The following is a 24,064-nucleotide window of genomic DNA, read 5'->3' as shown; positions in this document are numbered from 1 at the left end:
AATCACCTCTCATCCTCTATTGCTCCAGAGAGAAAAGCCCTCATAATTTTTTCAGGGATATAATTCTCCATTTACAAAGGTGTTACAAGAGTTGGAGCTTATATCAATGAAAAAAGACTGACATTGCTGAGGTAGTTTCCTTTTGAACAAAAGGGATTGAAATGAATTTGAATTTATGTAATGTATTTACAATTGAAGACCAAGATATTGACAAAGAGAATCGACCTGTTTCCCTGGGCAGTAAGGTTGATAACTGACAATCATAAATTTAAGTTAGTATGAAGAAAAATTAGAAAGCAATTGAAAAACATAATTTTATACACACCATTTTAATTTAATTTCAATCCCTTTTCTTCAAAAGAATATTACTTCCGCCTGGTCAATCTTTTCTCATAGATATAGGTCCCTATCCATTTATAAACAGAAAATTATCTCTACCCAAAAAATAGTAAGGTGTAGGTTCAGTTTGAAAGGTGGTGGAGGCAGATTCTTCACTGTATTTCTAAACAGGGACTAGCTGAAATGACAGAACACTGAGTGCTGAAAATGCAAGTAAATGAGACAGACACCACTTTGGTCCGTGAAGAGACATACAGCTGGCCTCTATCTGCACTGCATATTTCAATGATTATTTACTTCAGGACTATTGTAATCAGAAATCCATCATCCAAATAAAAAGAAGTAGTATGCTTTTAAAAAGTGGCACCAAATTAGAATAATATTTGATTAGTTCGCAGAAACTGTTTTTTTTAAACATCAACTTTAAAATAACACGAACTTGGAAAGATTCAACCCACAGAAATAATAGAAAGCTGGTGCCCTCTGAGTGACGCCACAATGGGTGACCTTTAGCCTTTGGTCTCTCTAGTTGAAGTGCTGGTGAGTTAATGTGCTCTAAGGGTATAATAAAGCAAATATATTCTCAATCTTCAGGCTACAAGTGTTAAAATGTTGCCCCAAGGGTTACAGATGACAAGAAGCACGTTACAACACCCAAAGCCTGTCATTTCTAATAGCATGATAAATTCTCTCAATCACCAGAAATTTGTGGGGGAATATTTTCATCTGTTATCCTTGGATGCAATTTAACATTTGTAAAACAAAATTATGCAGTTTTGATTTAATGTTTTAAAAGGATCAAATGCAGCTGGCAACACTTCAGAAAACAATGCCCATCTTCCTAAACCACTTTAATTAGATCCTGTTTGATTTGGTTTTAACACTTGCCTAGGATGGTCATGTTATCTGTTTTGAATGCTGAAATTGTTTTTCCATGTCAGTTTTAATTACTGGTGTAGATGTTCCTGATAATTATGACCATGTGTTATGGATTATTTTAATAAAAGCAGTGAACAGAGTTTAAACAAAGCTTTTATTATGACTTATTTTTCTTAGATCTTTGAATAACAGCTTAAGTATATAGCCTAAGAAGCCTATTTTTATCCACTATCCACTTTATTATTTGTTTAAAATGAACAGAAAGCTGCTTGATCTTTAGTATTGAAAGCATCACTTTTATAAAAGCTGATTGATGATACAACAGTTCAGACAACCCAAAGCTGATCCTGACCTCGAGTGCTGTCTGCATGGAGTTTACACCATCTCCTTGTGACTGCATGTTTTTCCCCCACTTCCTCTCAAAGACATGCTGGTAGGTTAACTGGCTATTGTAATTTACCCCTTAGTGTGGGTTAATGGCAAAAAGAGTCAAAGGGAGTTGGTAAGAGAGAGTGTGTGAGAGAGTAAGTTGTAAGAGTAAAGGGAAGATAAAGAGGGGGACTGAAAGGCATTGCCCTCTTGGGAGCCAACAACCTCCATTGGTGTCACAATAAGTTTTAAGATAAGCATGTAGTTTACTTTCTTTGGTCTTGGCTCAGTGATGCCACACTTGAGTCTCAGTCAGAAAGTTTTGGATTTGAGTACTTATCCAAAAGCTTAATTACAAAACTAGCCTAACAGTGAAGTTCCGTCTTTCAGATTATTCATTAAGGTAAATGTTATATAGACATAAATTGACCTCTCTGGCTACACCTCACAAAGTTTTTGATTTGCTGTAAGGTGTTTGGAATGCCCAAGGGCTGCATAAAGGGAAAAGTAAATAATTTACAATTAGATAAGATTTTAAATTAACATTATTTATCTGGTATGGAGTGCTGTGGACTGACATGAAATATGTTATCTATAGGTACGGCTTCTGATTTTTATAAATTTCTACTCAGAAAAATATTAAACATTGAAATCGTCATCATCCAGAAATTACCAAGTTAAATCAAAGATTTTTATTGTATTATTTCTATGTCAAAAAGCACGGGCAAAATCCTCAGGAAAGGATATGTCATGTTACTGATGTGATGGTGGGTTATCTAATCCCTATCAGATTACCAGCTCTGTCACAACTAAAGTGGAGTATACTAAATTCTGAGTGATCCATTGGTTACATATGTGACCATAAACTAGAAACATCAAGTTACAAATTTCATCCTGGGTCTCTTCCCAATGAACTGACATCTGTGAAGATAGCAGCAGCAACACTCTAATTAACTATGTCTGAATTGGAGATGGTGAAGCCGGAGAAAGATATCATCTTCTAATTGCACAACAATTCCTCCAGAAAAGTGCTTGTGTGGATATTGCTCCAGAATATGATTTGTCTACAAATTTCTTTGCAGTATTTTTGGTTGCCTTGAGTTTAATTGTCAAGCTGCATCCTTTGGAATTCCCTTCCTGGATTGCTCTACCTCTCATCCTCCATAAATTTTTCTTTATAAATTTTATAATGTCCATAATTATTTTCACCAACCTCCCTAATCAGTTAAAGTGGCATGACGTCTCTTTTCTTTTGAAAATGTTTCAGTGAAATATTTTGGAATATTTTCTTTGTTACACTTCTTCAATAATAGCATCACACCCACTGAAATTGTGATATTATCAGCTGAAATTCTTCTTCAATAATAGTGTCATCACTGCGATGATGCTGCAGCAGAGGCACAGCTGGTAGTTATAAAAGTCTTTATTCGGGACACACAAAAGCTGATAGCCGTTGGAGTCACTCAACAGGGAAACTCCCCAATCCAACATCATAGCACTTTTTTAATGTTAAGCACCAAAGGTTACAATGCCCTCATTATGCTTCTTTTGAGTTGCATGCAATTTTCAAATGCCTGCATCTTCCCATCAGCACACCCAAAATGAGGGTCAAATTACTTTGGTCACTGAGTTGTATTCAGCCAATGGGATGTTGATTGCATTCATACATATGCAGACATACATCAGTTAATTGGATGTTTCCTGGTCTGCGACTTATTGTTCTGAGCTGCATTTTGAATTCAATCTACAAACCATGTTCAGATCTGAAAGCAGTTGAAATTAAAATTTGCTATATTGCATCTCTAAAATCTGCCCTAACAATAGCATATGAACTGAAATTTGAACAACAAGCGAGAATCTGGAGGAAATTAATGGAGGGAGATGGAGAGTCAGTGTTTGGGATTGGAAACACTCATCTGGACCAAAGGGCTATTTGTTGATCCAGATTCCAGCACCTGCAGTTTCTTGTTATCTCCTTGTCTCAGAAAGATGTTTTTCCTTTTAACTTTCTCAAATTTACTCACTGACATTTTAGATGAGTATTTTGATTTAATGTTATCCATAAATTTCATGAAAATTGAAGGAGCATCCCTTGATAATTAATGTTGTCAATCTTAAGATTTCCAAAGAAAGTCAATCCCTATAGATCCAGCTGAAGTGCAAAAAAAAGAGAAGGCGCAAGAGGCCAAATCATAAGGTGAATTCTCCATTACTGATATTGTTTGAATAGATGTATGTATATACCTAAAATATATACATATTTTACTCCACTGACTCACTTCTGTTCTTATTCAATAATGGCAGGTAAATATCGCAACTTTGAGAGTCTGCAAATCCACTATATTGTTAAAAGCTGCAAGTTATTGGAGCAACTAATCCCTAGTCAAATCAAAGCTGGTACTCCCTCTTTTATTGCAGATATGCACGCTATTAGGTAGTTGCAAATAATGTTGGACAACACAAAGAAATCAGATAGTTGTTTGGAGGTAGCTCATATAATAATCGCCTGCTTTCACTGATGCAGGTATTTAATGTTACAGCAAAATATAATTTGGCCTAATTTCACTGACCAGAAAAGATTTTGCTTCTGTACAGATTCTGCAGTTCACCAGTGCTATAGCCTAAGAAAACTGGCCTCATAGCAATGAAGAAATAATGCTGTGCAGTACCATATCTCAAGTGGAATACAATAGTGACCATTGTCAGTTTGCATCAAGACACATTGGAAATTAATCTCAAGGTTGGTTGTTCGTGTCAGATACAAAACATATACCCACAATAGCAGAGCATAATCTTCCATCATTTTCAGCCACACTGATCCATAAAATAATTGGCATTGATCATTCAAAGTCTAATCAGCTTTTTTAAACTAACATTGCATCATCTGAAACCCATATTTCATTATTGGTAAGTCTACAGAGAGCTCACACTTCGCACTGAGCTCTCTTTAACTTCCAGTGATATTTCAGTTGGGGTGATGAAAGTACTGTTTACCTGACTAGCATAAACAGTTCATTCTTGTTATTAATTATAAATAAAATAATTCTGTTCAACTGTATCATAACATATAACAATTAACTAGCATTTTGTAACAGACATGTCTTCAGAAATATTGGTTGATAAAACTATGTGTCTTGGATTCATGGTCCTGATGGCAACAAACTGTCCACTACTCTTCTCTACCACCCTCCCCACTCCTCCCTCCTCCACGACCAAGTTCCTACAGTATGTTTTTTGCTTCACTCCAGATTCCAGCATCTGCAACCCCTTGTATCTCTATGAATTGTGGATGTCGTACTCAAGCTGGACTACTGAATGTTCGGCATGATCATCCATATGGAGCTAACATCAGGTTGTGCATGGAAAAACAGTGAATTACATGATTCGGTTGGGATAGAGCACAACAGATCAAATCAAGGTGCCTCAGCTGCTGATATCCAAGTAGACAACCTGGTTGAAAATGAAAGCAGTGGAGGGAAAAAGAGTCACTATATATATAGCCGGCTATGAAGGATAAACCTTAAGTGGGTTCCTTAAGATTGTTATATCAGGGCGTGGGAGTGGGGATAAGCTCCCACTACCTATTAAGTGCTCCCGTGGAGTGCGCCTCAAATAGCCTCTGACAACCAGGTCCAGATCTTGACTTTCACATGTGGCTTAGTTACTAAGCCCGGCAGAATCATTTCTACTGACAAAACAAGGGACAATAGTGGGTTACCGTTGCCTTAAAATCAGTCATTTTGCACAGTTAGGGGCTCATCTACAGTGATTGGCAGCTCACTTAGGATAAAGCAAACTCTGATCTCAAACCTCTGCTGTCACTCATGGGGAAGTAAACCCTAAAGCAAAATCCAGACCTGGAGTCCCTAAGGCAGTCCTACACTGAGTTCAACGTTGACTGTTAACTCCTGTGAAGCTGCTGGTGTCAAACTGATTTGGTTCCTGCTGATCCTCTGGATTTATTATTTCAACTGGGCAACAGTTTGCTCTCCATATCATACTGCCTTGGCTGTGTATCATGTACACAGCTGGGACACAACATCCACTGTCAAGCCTGCCCAACGGAGGGCCTCAGCTGGATAAACTAAAACAATTTAAAGATGTTATTGATCAAAAGAGACAAGAATTTTAGTACACGATACAATAAATCCCTCAAACGAAAGAGTACATTAGATTCAACACAATCATTTTGCACCACCTAGAAATTAAACAATTCATTATCTCCATTTCCTTACACAAAGCCAGCAATAGGGATAAGCACTTGAAACTTTCTTGGCAGAGTCAAAATTATTAACAAATAGAAGCAGTTTCACAGATTTGAAGGAGTCACTCAACATTAAATACTTATCTGTGAAATCTGGGAGTCCAGCAGAAGGGAACAGTTGCCATGCAAAGCAAAGTGACAAAAAGTGTTGTGCAAAGACAGATATGGTATGTAAGTCAGAATATCAGTGGAACACAATTGACTTCGTTCAGCATCAGGCACGTTCTGTGAAAGGAACAACAGCTAATTGACACAATAGCAACATTTCACCTTGACCATCAATCACAAGGAAATTAAAACCAACAAGTCACAAGCTTTGAATGTACAAAAAATATTACACTCTTTATAGCTATCACAGCTATACTTGGAATTTTTACAGAATATCAAATGAGACATAAAAGGCACACAATGGTAATCACAAATCATGGAAATTACTTCACCACAATTAATCAGTTCAGTCACAAAGCTCGCAGATAAATTACTGATGTTATTCACAAAACAGGGAAAGTAGAAAGGGCTCAAAAATAGAGGACAGGAACTGTGGATGGCTAAATGACTATCACAGCAGTGCCAAAGACCTGGCACTGGTAAGAGTTGGAAGCTCAGTAAATTGGCGCTACACTGATGCCGCATTCAGAAGGGCAGGTGACCTCATACCCATTTCCTTCATTCCAGAAGAGGGAGACTGATAATATATGAAGATTTTCCAGTATAACAAGCTTCCTCAGAGTGCAGGCTTTCATAAGGTTGTCTACATTTGAGTTTCTCAACTCAACCCAAAAACTATTATTTAATTGCTAGAGAATCCATTCACATGGAGTACAGCCTGTGGTCAATGATCAGAGCAGATGCACGATCAATACAGGTAGCTTCATAACTCTTTCATTCTAAGGCATTCATAGTTATAAATCACCTTTCAGGGGCTACATTGTCCCAAAGAATGATTTTTTTGGGGATAAGGACAAGCCCATCATGAAATGGTTTCTCACTCCGCTGAATCCTACAGTCAAAAATTGTTAAAACAAATCGCACTAGTACAAGGATATTAATGGGTCCTTAAAATGACTATTGATGCCTTCACAGTTCTGTGAGCGGACTACTCCTAATCTGCAGTTCACTCCACCAATCAGGCAAACATAGCCCTATTTACAGGGCTTGCCAAGGGAACCTCTGCAGGTTAGAGAAGAGAATGAAGGTGACATGAATGAGGAAGATGGAGGGAACTTGGCCTCAGCTCCTGGAACCAAAAGATAACAGTACATTGGAGATTCTATTTCTAGGTTTGTTGTCAGAATAAATCTCATACAACAAGGCAGAAAGCATCAGAGTTTGTGGGCCAAGCAATTTCATTTCAATACATAGATTATAGCTTTCAACCACTACTTCTATCTATAATGCGGTATGCATATTCAGTCATTTAATCATTCTACCACAAGATTCATGAAAAGAGATAAAGAGCATATTTTCAACTGGACATTAGACCAGCTTCACAGGAGAGCTATTTCCAGCTCCCCCATTAAGATCTGTGCCTTGGGCATAGACTGAAACATTACTGACTGTTAATTGCCGTTGTTCTGATCTTAGGCCACTATATGAAGGTTTCTTGAAGTATCTGAGCTCTTTGTTAGCAGGGTGAACACATACAAACTGCTGATCTTGCAATTAATCTGATCATTGGGTAAGTACCCTTATAACAACCGCTTCCTCCATTAACCAGCTCTGCAGGTGCTAACTGGAAGGTCCACGTATGAACCCTCGGAGTCAAATACCCTAATTGATGTTCTGCTTCTGTGAAAACTAGAAGTACAGTTAGTCAATGACCTGTGATGTAATGGCACTTAAACATCTCAACCGATTTAGTGCCATACTGAGCAATCATGGACAAATGCAATCTTTTATGTTGATCAATATTTCAGCTCGTTGATGGCATGGAACAATTTAAAGGTGGAGGCAATGACTAAAGGTTTAAAGCTATATTGTTTTGCAATTTCTGCATTTATAAAAAGGAAATTATATTGGATATAAAGATGGATGGACACAAGCATACAACACATGCTGCACATACACGAAAACGTCTGCACACACTCACACATACATGTAAGGCACATACGTAGGTACACACACACACACACACACACACACACACACACAGATAGGGTATGATCAAAGTCAAAGACAGAAAGTAATAGATTATTGGTGCTCATCCCAGATAGGGTTAAGAGAATCTGTACATAGATAAACTTCTCAGGATCAGAACCAATCACATTTATTATCACTGACATACAGTACATCAGGAAATTAGTTGTTTTGTGGCAGCAGTACAGTGCAAGGCATAGAAATAACTAAGTTTCTTATATATAACTAAATAAATAGTGCAAAAGAGGAATGATGAGGTAATATTCATAGGTTCACGGACCATTCAGAAACCTGATAACAGAGGGTAAGAAGCTGTTCTGAATCATTGAATATGGTTTTTCAGAGTTCTGTAGCTCCACCCCAGTGGTGGTAGAAAGATGTTCTGGAAAGTGAGTGTCATTAGTGATGGATTCCATCTCCTTGTGGCACTGCCTCTTGAAGATGTACTCAATGGTGGGGAGGGTTGTGTCCCTCATGGAGCTTGCCGCCTCTTTCCATCCTTCTCATTGGAGCCTCCATACCAGGCAGTGGTGCAATCAGTCAGAATACTCTCCACCCTACACCGAAAGAAATTTGCAAGTCTTAGATGACATACTGAATCTCCTCAGACTCCTAATGAAGTAGATCCACTGGCCTGTATTCCATGATATTGCATTAATATTTTGGGTCCTGCATAGATCCTTTGAGACGTTGATGCCCAGGAACTTGAAGCTGCTCACCACTGACCCTTAATGAAATCTGATGTGTCTTCTCTTGAATTTCGCTTCCTTAAGTTCGCAATGAATTGCTGTCATTGAGTCTGAGATTGTTGGTGAAGCACCACTCAAGCAGTTGATTTCTCTCCCTCTCCTGTCCACCTCCTCATTGCCATCTGAGATTCTTCTAACAACAATGATATCATAATTCAATAGTTCCATTTAATATCAGAGAATATATACAATATACAACCTGAGATTCTTACTCTTCACAGACATCCACAAAATAGAAGCGTACCTCAAACAATGAATGAAAGTATAAATATTAGAACCCCAAAGCCTCCTTCTTCCCCCTTCCATGCACAAGCAGCAGCAAAGTATCAGCCCCCTGCTTACTTCAACAAAAAACATCAGCACTTACCACCTACTGAGCCAGCAATAGCAAAGCCCCCAAGAGAAACCATGATCTGCAGTACAGAAAAACTAATCATTCACCCAAGCAATTTGAAGTGCCACAGGCTCTGTCATTCCCTAATAAAGGAGCTGAGGGATGTAACACAGCAAGATGGGGCATCAACGAAAACAAATCAACTAATTGATTTACAGTGCTAAAGTTTGCCACATCACTTTTTTTCGAGTTCTCCAAATTGGGAATTAACAGCAAACACTCCCCTACCAATGAAAGAAAGAGAGAGAGAGAGAGAGAGAGGTTCGCCATTTATAGAAGCCATTTGAGCTGTGCCTGGTCACATAATTATGAGTTTAGAGAGAGAGAGTTGAGCAGTGGACTAAGCTCACATCCTGTGTGGATTGTCAGTGAGGAGCAGATGTTATTACCAATCGTCACTGAGTGTATTCTCCTGATTCTATTTAAAGATCTGCTACTGATGTCCTTGAAAAACCTCTCATTTCAAACAGAGACATAATTAAATATTATATACCTCAGGAAGGCAAGATGAAGATATGTAGGAACATTGAAGGTGTGTCTTTCCCTGTCTACCTATTTTTACAATTATGATTGAATTCCCACGAGTAGGAATTTTACTGAATAACACAAGACCAGAATCCCTTATTCTGTGATAAAAGACTTTACTTACAATAACTTTAATGTAACATATGTCACAGCAATACCCTTCCCTTTCTACCCTTCCTCATCCTGACTCAGTGTTCCAGTAGCTGAGAGGTAGAGCCCAGCTAGCCATGGACAAATGTAATGACAACTTCTCTTTGGATCCCGCAGAATGTTTGGCACCATCGCTTACCCTACTGCCCCAAACAAAGAGAATTTTAGTTCATTTCCTTCTACTGTTTAGTAATAGAGCCAGCTACTTGATATAACTTTCAATATGTTAAAAATTATATTCTGAATTACAGTCTATAATTATCAAGGTGTTACATTTAAAATGGAGTTTCAGGTAAAAAGACATTTCAATAGAACGACATATTCACAGTAGGATTATAATTTCAGGTGAAAGGATGAAAAATTTATATTTCTCCACCTACATCTTGTACATTGACATAAAATACCATGTAAAAACAGATAAGATATCCAGACATATAGTTACAATACTCTACTGAGGCTTATAAATCGATGGTTTCTGACTAAGAAGCCTTTTTATTACCTATGAATATTTCTGTTCCTTCTTCTTAAGCAGTCCCTCATGATTAAGGATAACTCAGCCCTTATGCAGGATCTTGTTTCGGAATATTGGGAATTCCTTTCCCACACCACATGTTGATCTACTCATTGAGATCCCCCTACGGCTTGATTTTGTTTGCTCCAGTGTGCCGTCTCTTGCTCCTGATCTCGTTTGGGGGTTCTGGGGTAGAAAATAAGGTCAAGTTGGGAACAGCAAACTTCCACAGAAGGCTAGAAGCTGGTTGACAGGGCAGCAGATGGGTACTTTAAGAGGTAGTGCTTTCCCTCCACAGTGTATCCGTGGATGTGAACTTCCCTCCATTGAGGCCATTTATAGCAGCAGGTACAGAAAGAAGGCCTGGAAGGTCATTGTGGACACCAGTCACCCCAACCATAAACTGTTTCAGCTGCTTCCATCAGGCAAACAGTACCGCAGCATTAAAGCCAGCATCAACAGGCTATGGGACAGCTTCTTTCTGCAAGCCACTAGACTTTTAATTCACATGTCTGTACATTGCGACAGAGTCATAACACAAAGATTTTTACTCCCTCATGTTTTGGGATGGATGTAAGATTTAAATAAACTCTCAAATCTAAACTCTAATGCAGGATTTCTGTGTGCTCCTAAAGCATGGCCTCACAGTTCTCAGTTCCATGCTAAATGTTTCTTGTTCAGTTTGAGCAGTCACGGAACATAAACCAATTGGATGTTGCTTGAAAGTAAGCTTTGTGCACATCCTTGAATCTATATTTTTCTCCTCCCACCATACAGCACGGAGTAGAGTGTCTACTTCAGAAGTTCGGTTTTGAGCATGAGAATAATGTTGCTCGCCAAAGGTAGTCCATTGAGAGTAACTTGGCTATCATGCTAGTGATGTCGGTCTGAGGCAGGATACCGGCATTGGTTTGGAGGATTTTGTGGAGATAGCATTAGTAGTAGTTTTCCAGTGACCTGAGATGCCTGCTGTAGATAATGCAAGCCCTAGAAGCATAAAAGAAAGCAGCGATCACTGCTGTCCAGAGGACCATGTGTTTTGAGTAAGAGGCTTTGGTCTTTAAATACCCGTTTTTTCAGTCACTGTGCATTGAAGATGATGGTGAATATAATCAAGCAATGTCTACCTTTGCCTAGATTTGGTTCCTGTTATGTAGGAAGTGATCCATATTTTCCACGGTCATGCTATGAACCTTTTTTGTCAGAGGGCAGTGTGACGCACAGAGAGGAGGATGGTAGAAGACTTTCATTTGGCAGGAATCTTTGAGGTGCAATACTGCAGCAAGAAATGTTGCGAGAAGTGTAGGAGGAATGATGTAGTCTAGCTGGATATTGAGACTGGTTCTTCACTGAGATTGGTTCAGTTGTAGACTCATGGTTGGAATTGCTGGCATAAAATGGAGGCAAATTTCAGCCAGATTTTTGGAGGGTATTTCATAGGCTTAAGTGAGCTGAAGACTTTAGTGTGAGGTCAGAAAGACCATGTACAGTTCACAGGAGCTGTTCTTGGCATTGTTCCATGTTGAAGTTCATGTACATTATTTCTTAAATAGAGTGGAATCCACACCATGACCTGTTCAGCTACTGGGGGGAGGAGGAGGCAGAGGAGCCTCCTGGTGATGACCATCCCTGTGGCAGGAAGCAGAAAGACCCATCTGTATTTATAGATGCTGTGACCATGTGAACAGTCAAAAACTATAGGAATTAGATGCAGTTCTTTCTATCCCTCCCAGATACAAACCTTTTGATTCACTGAGAGCTCACTGGGAGAATATTTTTGTTTATTTTCTGGCCTTATGGCCCAGAAACTATCTCTACAGCTGATACAGCAGCCCAACTCTTTTAATTAGGTACAGTTAATTACTCTTCCAGCAAGTATAGTTACAGATGATATTTACATCTGTGAAGTATATACCCACACCGGGAGGCAGCCCTTATGAGAATATTCATCACTTGACTACTAGAATCACAAAATCATAGAATCATAGAGCACAACAGCACTGAAACGAGCCCTCAGCCCATCTAGTTAGTCCATGTGGCCTAGTCCCATAGACCCACACCTGACTATAGTCATCGATATCCTTCCCATCCACGTAATTAGGCAAACTTATCTTAAATGATGCAATTGAACACACATCCACCACTTTCACTGGCACCTCATTCCACACTCTTACCACCCTCTGAGTGAAGAAGTTCCTCCTCAGGTTCTCCTTAAATATTTCACCTTTCACACCAACCTACGACATCTAGTTGAAGTCTCGCCCATCTTCAGTGGGAAATTGCTGAAGAAGAGTCTTGGTCCAAAACTTCGACTGTTTATTCATTTCCATTGATGTTGCTTGACCTGCTGAGTTTCTCCAGAGTTTTGTATGCATAACTCTGGATTTATAGCATCTGTAGAATCTTGTGTATTCAGTGGAATAAAAGCCTTCTTGTATTAATCCTGTCTATATTCCTCATAATCTTGTATACACCTATCAAATCTCCCTTCATGGAATAAAGTTGTAGCATACTGTATGCAACCTTTCCCTATAACTCAGGCCCTCAAGTACCAACAATATCCTTGTAAATTTTCTCTATACGCCTTCAATTTTATTGAAATCTTTTTTGTAGGTAGCTGAAATTGCACACAATACTCCATATTTGGCCTCACCAATGTCTTAAACAACTTCAAGGTAACATCTCAACTTTGGTACTCATTGCTCAGATTTATGAAGGGAAATGTGGCAAAAGTTCTCTTTATAACTCTATCTATCTGTGAAACTACTCTCAAGAAATTATAGATCTGGATTCCCAGATCCCTCTGATCAACAGCACTCCTTAGTGCCTTACCATTCAGTGTGCAAATCTGACCCTGGTTGGTCCTCCCAAAATGCAACACTTCTCACTTGTCTGTACTAAACTCCATCTGTCTTTGTTAGCCCATTTTTCCAGATGGTCCATATACCAGTGGTCCCCAACCACCGGACCATGGACCGGTACCGGGCCGCAAAGCATGTGCTACCGGGCCGCGAGGAAACAATATGATTTGGCGATATGAAACGATATGAGTCAGCTGTACCTTTCCTCATTCCCTGTCTCGCACTGTTGAACTTGATCATAGGGCTGTCAACTGTCTCGTATTAGCCGGGACATTCCGTATATTGGCTAAATTGATTTGTCCCATATGGGACTGCCCTTGTCCTGTATTTCCCCTGCTAAGGTAGAGCATTCCTATGAAATCATTCGTAAGCCGAAATGGCGTAAAGCGAAGAAGCAATTACCATTAATTTATATGGGAAAAATTTCTGAGCACTCCCAGACCCAAAAAATAACCTACCAAATAACACATAAAACCTAAAATAGCACTAAAATATAGTAAAAGCCGGAATTATATGATAAATACACAGCCTATATAAAGTAGAAAAAATGTATGTACAGTGTAGTTTCACTTAACAGAATCGGGAAGATTAAGCAAACACCCTGACTTGAAGAAAAAAAATTGGCACGTACACGCATGCGCACGTCTTTCTCAGGGTAAACATAAGTGTCCCGTATTTGGCTGCTACTTTTGTCCCTTATTTGGGAGTGAGAAAGTTGGCAACCCTCCTTGAACACCCAACCCCCACCACCCCCGTCGGCAAGTTCGCCAGAATATTGTCAATATTAAACCGGTCCACGGTGCTAAAAAGGTTGGGGACCCCTGCCGTATACCACCAAAAAATTTGATAGCCTTCCTCGCTGTCCACTATGCCCCAATCTTGGTGCCATCTGCAGATCTGCTGATCTAGTTAACCACATTATCATCCAGATCATTGATATAGATGACAAACAAAAATGGACTCAGCATTGTTCCCTGTGGCACACCACTTGTCACTGGCCTCCAGGCAGAGAAGGAACTGTCTATTACCACTCTCTGGCTTCTCCCATGAAGCCAATGTTGAATCCAATTTAATACCTCTTCCTGAATGCCAAGTGACAAAGCCTTCTGGAACAGCTTCTCGTGCCAGACTTTGTCAAAGACCTTGTTGTCCATATAGACAACATCAATTGCCTTTCCTTCATCAGCTTCCCTGGTAACTTCTTTGAAAAACTCCATAAGTTTGGTTAAACTCAACATACCATGCACAAAGCCACATTGATTATCCCTAATCAGGGCCTGTATAACCAAATACTTATACATCCAATTCCTTAGAGTAATTTCAAACATTGCCCTATAATTTGGTGACTTATTCTTAGAGCCTTTTTTGAACAACAGAACAAGAATAGCTATTCACTAACCCTCTGACAGCCCACACATATCTAGGGACATTTTAAATACCTCTGTCAAAGCCAGTGCAATATCTGCACTAGCCTCCCATAAAGTCTGCAGGGATGCCTTGTCATTCCCTGGGGACATTTTCCTCTGAGATTAGGTGGGACTACAAACAGAGTAGTAGTAGTAGTAGTCATACTTTATTGATCCCGGGGGAAATTGGTTTTCGTTACAGTTGCACCATAAATAATAAATAGTAATAGAAATAGTAATAGTAATACTACTATTAGTAAATAGTAAATAGTAATAGTCATAGAAATAATAAATAGTAATAGAATAGTAATAAATAGTTACATAGTAATATGTAAATTATGCCAGTAAATTATGAAATAAGTCCAGGACCTATTGGCTCAGGGTGTCTGATCCTCTAAGGGAGGAGTTGTAAAGTTTGATGGCCACAGGCAGGAATGACTTCCTATGACGCTCTGTGCTGCATCTCGGAGAAATGAGTCTCTGGCTGAATGTACTCCTGTGCCCACCCAGTACATTATGTAGTGGATGGGAGACATTGTCCAAGCTGGCATGCAACTTGGACAGCATCCTCTTTTCAGACACCACCGTGAGAGAGTCCAGTTCCATCCCCACAACATCACTGGCCTTACGAATGAGTTTGCTGATTCTGTTGCTGTCTGCTACCCTCAGCCTGCTGCCCCAGCACACAACAGCAAACATGATAGCACTGGCCACCACAGACTCGTAGAACATCCTCAGCATCATCTGGCAGATGTTAAAGGACCTCAATCTCCTCAGTAAGTAGAGACGGTTCTGACCCTTTTTGTAGACAGCCTCAGTGTTCTTAGACCAGTCCAGTTCATTGTCAATTCGTATCCTCAGGTATTTGTAATCCTCCACCATGTCCACACTGACCCCCTGGATGGAAACAGGGGTCACCGGTACCTTAGCTCTCCTCAGGTCTACCACCAGCTCCTTGGTCTTTTTCACAATAAGCTGCAGATAATTCTGCTCAGAGGTCATGTCTTATGGGTGAAAGGTGAGAAGTTTAAGGGGAACATAAGGGGAAACTTCTTCATGAGACTGTGGAGTGAGCTGCTAGCACAAGTGGTCCATGCAAGCTCGATTTTAACCTTTAAGAGAAGTTTGGATAGGTACATGGATAGTAGGGATTTGGAAAGTGATGGTACTGGTGCAGGTAGTTGGGAGTAGGAAGTTTAAATAGTTTTTGACATGGAGTAGAATAGCCTGCTTTTGTGCTGTACTTCTCTGTGACTCGTTGATTTTTCCACACTAATCTGCCTCAAGCCATTAAGCAACGTAATCAGCAGGCGCAAAACTGCATACCTGATACTTTCTTTATCATTGCAGTAAATTTCAACCAGACCAGCTTGAAGACGTCTGTGAACAAATACGACCAACATATCACCATTGAAACCAGAGGAGACAACGCACTTGACTATTGTTATACCACCATGAAGAATGCTTACCATGCCATCCCATGCCCATACTTTGAAATGTCTGAACAACTGGCTATACTTCTAGTCCCAGCATATAGCCAGAGACTAAAGACTGCAGCATCAGTGGTGAGGAGCAAGAAGCTATGGTCAAGAGATGTGGAGGACCGCTTTGAGTCAATGGATTGGACAATATTCAGGGATTCATCTTTGAGTCTTAATGAATTTTCAGTTGTCACCGACTTCATCAAGACCTGCGTGGCTGAGTTTGTGCCTTTGAGAAAATTCTGTACATATCTAAACTAAAAGCCATTCACAGACCAAGAGATCCTAGTCTGCTGAGGGGTAGATCTGTAGCATTCACATCTGGTGACCCTGAATTATACAAGAAGTCCAGGTACGACCTATGGAAGGCTACCCTAAAGGCAAAAATAACCAATTCTGATTGAGGTTAAAAACAAAATTGGATGCACGTCAGCTCTAGCAAGGCTTCTAAGCCATTATTTCCTACAAAGTGAGCCTAATGACATGAATGGCTGTGATGCTTCGCTCCCAGATGAGCTCAGCACCTTTTATGCACGCTTTGAAAGGGAGAACAAAATTACACGAGTGAATCTTGGCAGTATCTGGTGACACAGTGATGTCTGTCTTGGAGGCCGATGTCAGAACATCTTCCTCACACGGCTTCAGCCCTGATGGTGTACCTGGTAGTGTCTGAAAACCTATGCCAAGCAATTATAGGGAGTGTTCACGGACATCTTCAATCTTTCATTGCTGTAGTCAGAGGTTCCCACCTGCTTCAAAAGGGCGGCAATCATATAGGTGACCAAGCAGCGCGGACTGAGCTGCCTCAATGACTATTACCCAGTGGTGTTCATAGCTACTGTGATGAAATGCCTTGAAAGGTTGGTCATGGCTAGAATCAACTTCTACCTAAGCAAGGAGCTGAACCCACTGCAATTTGCTTTTTGCCACAACAAGTCTACAGCAGATTCAATCTCACTGACTCTCCTCTCTGTCTTGAATCACCTGGACAATAGCAATACCTACATCAGGCTACTGTTTATTGACAACATTTCAGTGTTCAACACAATCTTACCCTCAGTTCTAATCTACAAGGTCCAAAACCTGAGCCTCAGTACCTTCTTCTTAGACTGGATCTTAGACTTCCTCACTGCGAGACCACAGTCTGCGTGGATCAGAAATAGTACCTCCACTTCCCCGACAATCAACACTGGCACACCTCAAAGATGTGTGCTTATCCCACTGCTCTACTCTCTCTATACCCACAAATTATGTGGCTAGGGACAGCTCAAACATTTTCTATAAATTTGCCAATGACACAACTATTGTTGGCAGAATTTCGGAAGATAATGAGGAGGCATACAGGAGTGAGATAGAGCAGCTGGTCGAGTAATGTCACAGCAACAGCTGTGCCAGTAAGACCAAATAATTTGATTGTGGACTTCAGGAAAGAGAAGTCAAAAGAACACCAATCAGTCCTCACCAAGGGATCAGAAGAGGAAAGGGTGAGCAGTTCCAATTCCTGGATGTCAACATCTCTGAAGACCTATACTGGGCCCAACATATTGATGCAATTACAAAGAAGGCAGAACAGCAGTTATATTTTATTATGATCTTTAGGAGAATTGGTATATCACCAAAGGTACTCACAAATTTCTACAGTTTGTACCGAGCAGAGCATTCTAACTGGTTGCCTCACTGTCTGATGTGGAGGGGCCACTGCACAGGATTGGAAAAAGCTGCAGATTGTTGTAAACTCTGCCAGCTCCATCACGGGCACCAGCCTCCCCTGCATCCAGGATACCTTCAAAAGGTGATGCCTCAAAACACGGCATCCATCATTAAGGAGCCCCATTCTTAGCATGCTCTTTTTTCTTTGCTACCATTAAGGAGGAGATACAGGAAACTGAAAACATACACTGATGTTTGTAGAACAGCTTCTTTCCTTCTATCATCAGATTTCTGAATGGACAATGAACCCATGAACACCACCTCACTATTTTTTCCTCTCTTTTTGCACTAATCATTTAATTTAATTTTCTTTTTGATGTAGACTTCTTACTGTAATTTTTTATTATTATGTACAGCTGCTGCAAAACCACAAATTTCAAGACATATGCCAGTGATATAACACCTGATCCTGATTCTTGACTCACTGAACGTTCTAGGGCCAAAATACATCTCTGATCTCTTGCTGAGCCCTTCCTGGGTTCTCAGGTCACCTGGGGTGGGTCTTCTTATCGTCCCCAGGGTGAAAACTAAACATGCTGAAGCAGCTTTTCGTTACTATGCTCCATCTGTCTGGAATAGCCTCCCAGAGGATCTGAGGTCTGCCCCAACTTTAAGCTCTTTTAAATTGAGGTTTAAAACTTTTCTTTTTGCTGGAGCTTTGAATTAGAATTTCCTGCACTGCAACTTCAGCTTATCATATCTACTTTTGCGTGATTTTATTCTCTTATGTATTGTCTGAAATTGAATGTTGGATTTTTATATCTTGTTCTTTGTAAAACACTTCAAACTACTTTGTGTTTGAAAAGTGCTATACAAATATACCTGCTTGCTTGCTTCTGATTCTGACCTCATGAGTAATCCATATATGGTCCATGAACTCACTGATGTTTTGACTCATATCTATGTACTTTATATCCATATCTCAAGCAACGACATATACAAAAAAAATCAATTTAAGATTGCCCCCATCTCTTTTAACTCCTTGCAAAGATGATCATCTGATCTTCAAAAGGACCAGTCTTGTCCCTTGCTCTTTTTGCTCTTTCCGTATCTGTAGAAGCCTTTTCCCTTGTCTGCCAGGGGAACCTCATACCTTCTTTTATCCCTCCTTATTTCTGCCTTAACTGTCATCTTGCATTTCTTATACTGCTCAGGTACCTCATTTATTCCTTGCTATCAAATCTGTCTTGCTCTCCCCTCTTCTTCTTAACCAGGACGTCTATATTTCTCAAAAACCAAGGTTGCAAAACTTGTTCATCAAGCCTTTAATTCTAATAGGAACTCTTTCTCTCAAAATTTCACTCTTGAAGCTCACCCACTTACTAAGCATCTTTTTTTGCCAGGAAACAACCTCCAATCCACACTTGTCAGATCCCTTCTAATGCCATCAAAATTGGCTTTTTTCCAATTTAAATGATCAACTTGAGGACCAGTCCTGTTTTTCTCCATGATTATCTTGCAACTAATGGAATTACAGATTGATCACAAGATCCAAAGTGTTCCCCTACACACACTTCTGTCATCTGCCCTGTCTCATTCTCTAATTGGAGATCCAATATCATGCTTTTTCTAGTTGGGATGTCTATATATTGATTAAGGAAACTTTCCTGATCACATTTGACAAACTCTATCCCATCAAGCCCTTTTGCAGTATGGGAGTTCTAGCTAATATGTGGAAATTTACAATCACCTACTAGCACAACCTTGTGTTTCTTGCAGCTGTCTACTATCTCTGACTACTGGGAGATCTATAATATAATCACATCAACGCTATCATGCCTTTCTTATTCCTTAGTTCCACCAATGTAACCTTAGTAGAAGAGCCTTTCAATCTGTACTGTCTGAGTACTGCTGTGATCTTTTCTCTGACCACATTTCCTCCTTTAATACCTCCCCCTATATCATGTCTAAAAGAACACAGCCCCAGGACACAGAACTGCCAGTCCTGCCCTCCTGCAACCAAGTCTTGTGAGTGGCTACAATATCATAATTCCACATGCTGATCCATGTACTGTAGCTTGAGAGTGAAGAAATTATAAGAGACTTTCTCAATAATATATTATTAGAGAAAAATTATTCCAAACATGAAATAACAGTGATATTCAAAGTTAATTCTATACAAAAGAAAATGCTTAATAGAATGAAGGCAAACTGATGCACGACAGGTGAGAATACAAAGAGGTCACTAACTCCATTTATGACTGGATATTATGTTCTGAAGAAATTGTATTAGCAATGTCTTCCACTTATACCATTTAGTCTTCCCCCACAGTACACCAACACAGGAAATTCCAGCAGTCTAGAGAAAAGATCTCAACCTAAAATGTTGACTTCCATTTCCCTTCACAGATGCTGCCTGACCTGCCAAGTTCCTCTAACAGTTTGTCTATTTGCTCCAGATTCCAGCATCTGCAGTCTCTTTACTTATTTATTTTGCAATGCAGTGTGAAACAGGCCCTCTCAGTCCACTGCTGTACTGCCCAGCAACCCAACTATTTAACACCAGCCTAATCACAGAACAATTTACAATGACCTACAAAATGGTATGTGCAGGAAATCAGAGGAAATCCACACTCTCATGGGAAGGACACGCAAACTTCTGACAGCCAGCATCAGAATTGAGCTCCGAACTCTGACACCCTAAGATGTCATAGCATTGCACTATCCACTACGCTACCACGGTGCCTTGTGTCTCCAATTTCTGCTTCAGCTTTGCAACTATCACACAACATAAAATACACTTAAACACTTCTGAAAATGTAAGCCCTTCTACAAGACAGGCTGAATGATAAACCTTCTTCAGCATAATGATCCCATCCATTTCAAACAAAAACATCAGAAGAAATTATCTTCCACTTGACTGCAGGGAAGATCCTGACATCCTGAAAGGAAACAAGATTTTTTGTCCCTTTAATGCCTAGGCAGAGAATGATGTGCTCACCTGCTGCTGCCTAGAATGCACAGCTCTTGTCATTATCTCCACACCTATGCCTGTGCTAACAAAAACACTGGAGAAAACAATAGCCTTCCCTTTGATTGATGCAATGGTTCAATGACACATCTCTCGGTTCAAGCAGGATAAAAATCTGTTCACACTAGACGGCAGTCTGCTGATGATTAAACAAGCATTCTTGAAACATTTTGGTTAAGTTTAACCAAATACAGATATACCAGACAAGGGGGGAATGCTGAATCCAATATTTTATGATCCAGATTTATATTTTGACCCACGACACAATGCTCTGACCTATTTTAAACAAAGTCAGCAGACTGAAACCGTTACAAGTGTGCAATTTGGTGAAGAATTTAGACAGCCCACAGTCTTGACATTCGTAATGAATCCGCATGCTCTTTTTATAAATATATACTTGTTTAAGACTGATTGCCACTCTATAGGATGGATGTGATTGCATTGCAAATAGTTCAGTGGAGATACGTTTTGTTGTATGGATTGAAGAACTTCTGTTGTAGGGAGAGATTGAAAAGGCTAGGCTTGCGTTCCCTGGAGCAAAGGAGTCAGCTGGGTGACTTGATAGAGATATATAAAATTATGAGAAGTCTAGATAAGGTAGATAGCTAGATCCTGTTTCCCAGATCTCAATAAAGAGAGTGCATAGGTTTATCATGAGAGGAAGGAGCTTTAAAAGAGATCTAGAGGGAAAAGTTTTTTTTAACATGGAGAAAAGAATGCTTTTTTTCCCTCCAGTTGTTATCTGGAATGCATTGCCAGGGAGCTGATGATGTCACATACAATCACCACATTTAAGCAGCATTTAGACAGGCACTTGAATAGGCAAGGCATAGAAGGATACAGACCTAATGCAGGTTAACGGGATGAGTGTGGAACTGCGCACAATACTCCAAGTGCATCCTAACTTGTGGTCTGTAAAGTTGCAACATGACGTCCCAAATGTTCCAACTTGTGAAGGCAAGCACATGCCATATGCCTTCTTCATCACCCCATCCACATACAGTATGTCGCTTGCTTCTCTTGAGGACTGCTGTAGAGATTCTCCTGGGAGCCATTCTTTTATCTCTCGAGAATCGACATTTGTTTCTTGCTATTCTTTTATGTGTATTACTGTTCTACAGATTTGCTGAGTATGCCCACAAGAAAAAGAATCCTAGGGCTGTATGTATGTACTCTGATAAGAAATTTTACTTTGAATTTTATGTACTAATCTTCTATATGTACCATTCTATTCAACTAATAAAACAATTTCTTGTGCATATTGATTGGATTTACATAGAACAGGATAGAACAAAGCCAGTTGAATCATTCTTTCTATGAATTATGTATTTCACAACACTGCATCTCCTGAATATCTATTCACTTGCAAACATGGAGCATGGCATCTATCACCTTATGGTGGATGATTGCATTGACATTGGGATCTTATGCAAATCTAGTTGGTAGGAGATGGTACCTTCCACCAAATCTACTTGGTCATGCCTTCCATAAATTGCTTTGATTAAGTTATTTGAGTCTGAGTGAAGGTGTGATGCTTAATACCAAATTTCACTTTAGTCTTCTAATTCCGCTGGTATATTGACAAAAATGCACTTACAAACTCACAAAGCTATCTATGTTGATCTCCAAGAGCATCTATATTGATTATCCACTTGCAGAATTTTAACCTCCATTTCAATCCTTTTTGCCCACTGAATTTATTGATTTCCTATTTTCCCTTATTCATACCCTCAGTATACTGTAAATCTTCCAAACAAACATTCACAGTCAGTCCCTTGTGACATTTCAATTATTTAAATTATTGAAAGGACAAATTCTGATTACCTCCTTCTGTTTCACTCTGCCCAAAGACTCTACCCTTCTAAATACCTTTTCTTTATCTAGCACTAGAAAAAAGCCTCTCCTAATGTAATTTCATCTTCCCCAAACCATTATACCACACTATTGAACTTCTAGTCTAGTTTCTACTTTCGCATGTACACTGGTCACTGTGACTGTGATGTCCGGTTCTCCCTTGTGCCTGTGTTAGTATCTGTGCATAATAAAGAGCTTCAGATCCCAAGCAGTAATGCAAGGGGTTCCTCCAGAACCAGAAGGTACAATGGTGATAGGATTGCGCGCACACAGAGTTGAACTGGAGTTCAGTAATAAGATGTTCTAATGGAAACTCATGCCAAGTTTGCCTTTATTAAGAACAAACATAACATGCTGTCAGAAGTCGACGTGAAATCTAAACGTGGACAGTAAATGAATACCGTGCACATCTGAGAAAGAGACAGCGTGAGGCCGAATGGTGCTAGCAGCAAGTGATGGAGAGAAACTGGCCAACAAGGTGAGAGAACATGTTGTTCCTGAAGTTCAGCAGTCACTGAATTCACCAAAAGAGGTTCAGGCAAGAGGCCAAGAGTTTCCACCATGGATAAGCTAAGTCCTCCTGTACCTATGCAGTTTACTGGCAATCTAACTGATAACTGGAAACACTTCAAACAGCGATTCAATATATATTTAGCTGCTAGTAAGATACATAGAAACATAGAAAATGGGTGTAGGAGTAGGCCATTCAGCCCTTCTAGCCTGCACCGCCATTCAGTATGATCATGGCTGATCATCCAACTCAGAACCCTGTACCAGCCTTCCCTCCATACCCCCTGATCCCTTTAGCCACAAGGGCCATATCTAACTCCCTCTTAAATATAGCCAATGAACTGGCCTCAACTGTTTCCTGTGGCAGAGAATTCCACAGATTCACCGCTCTCTGTGTGAAGAAGTTTTTCCTAATCTCAGTCCTAAAAGGCTTCCCCTTTATCCTCAAACTGTGACCCCTCGTTCTGGACTTCCCTAACATCAGGAACAATCTTCCTGCATCTAGCCTGTCCAATCCCTTTAGAATTTTATACATTTCAATAAGATCCCCTCTCAATCTTCTAAATTCCAACGAGTATAAGCCTAGTTGATCTAGTCTTTCATCATATGAAAGTCCTGCCATCCCAGGAATAAATCTGGTGAACCTTCTATGTACTCCCTCTATGGCAAGGATGTCTTTCCTCAGATTAGGGGACCAAAACTGCACACAATACTCCAGGTGTGGTCTCACCAAGGCCTTGTACAACTGCAGTAGTACCTCCTTGCTCCTGTACTCGAATCCTCTCGCTATGAATGCCAGCATACCATTCACCTTTTGCACCGCCTGCTGTACCTGCATGCCCACTTTCAATGACTGGTGTATAATGACACCCAGGTCTCGTTGCACCTCCCCTTTTCCTAATCAGCCACCTTCAGATAATAGTCTGTTTTCCTGTTTTTGCCACCAAAGTGGATA

The sequence above is a fragment of the Mobula birostris genome, chromosome 2, assembly GCF_030028105.1.
Source record: "Mobula birostris isolate sMobBir1 chromosome 2, sMobBir1.hap1, whole genome shotgun sequence".
NCBI classification, from domain to species: Eukaryota; Metazoa; Chordata; class Chondrichthyes; order Myliobatiformes; family Myliobatidae; genus Mobula; species Mobula birostris.
Note: the sequence above shows the minus strand (reverse complement) of the source record.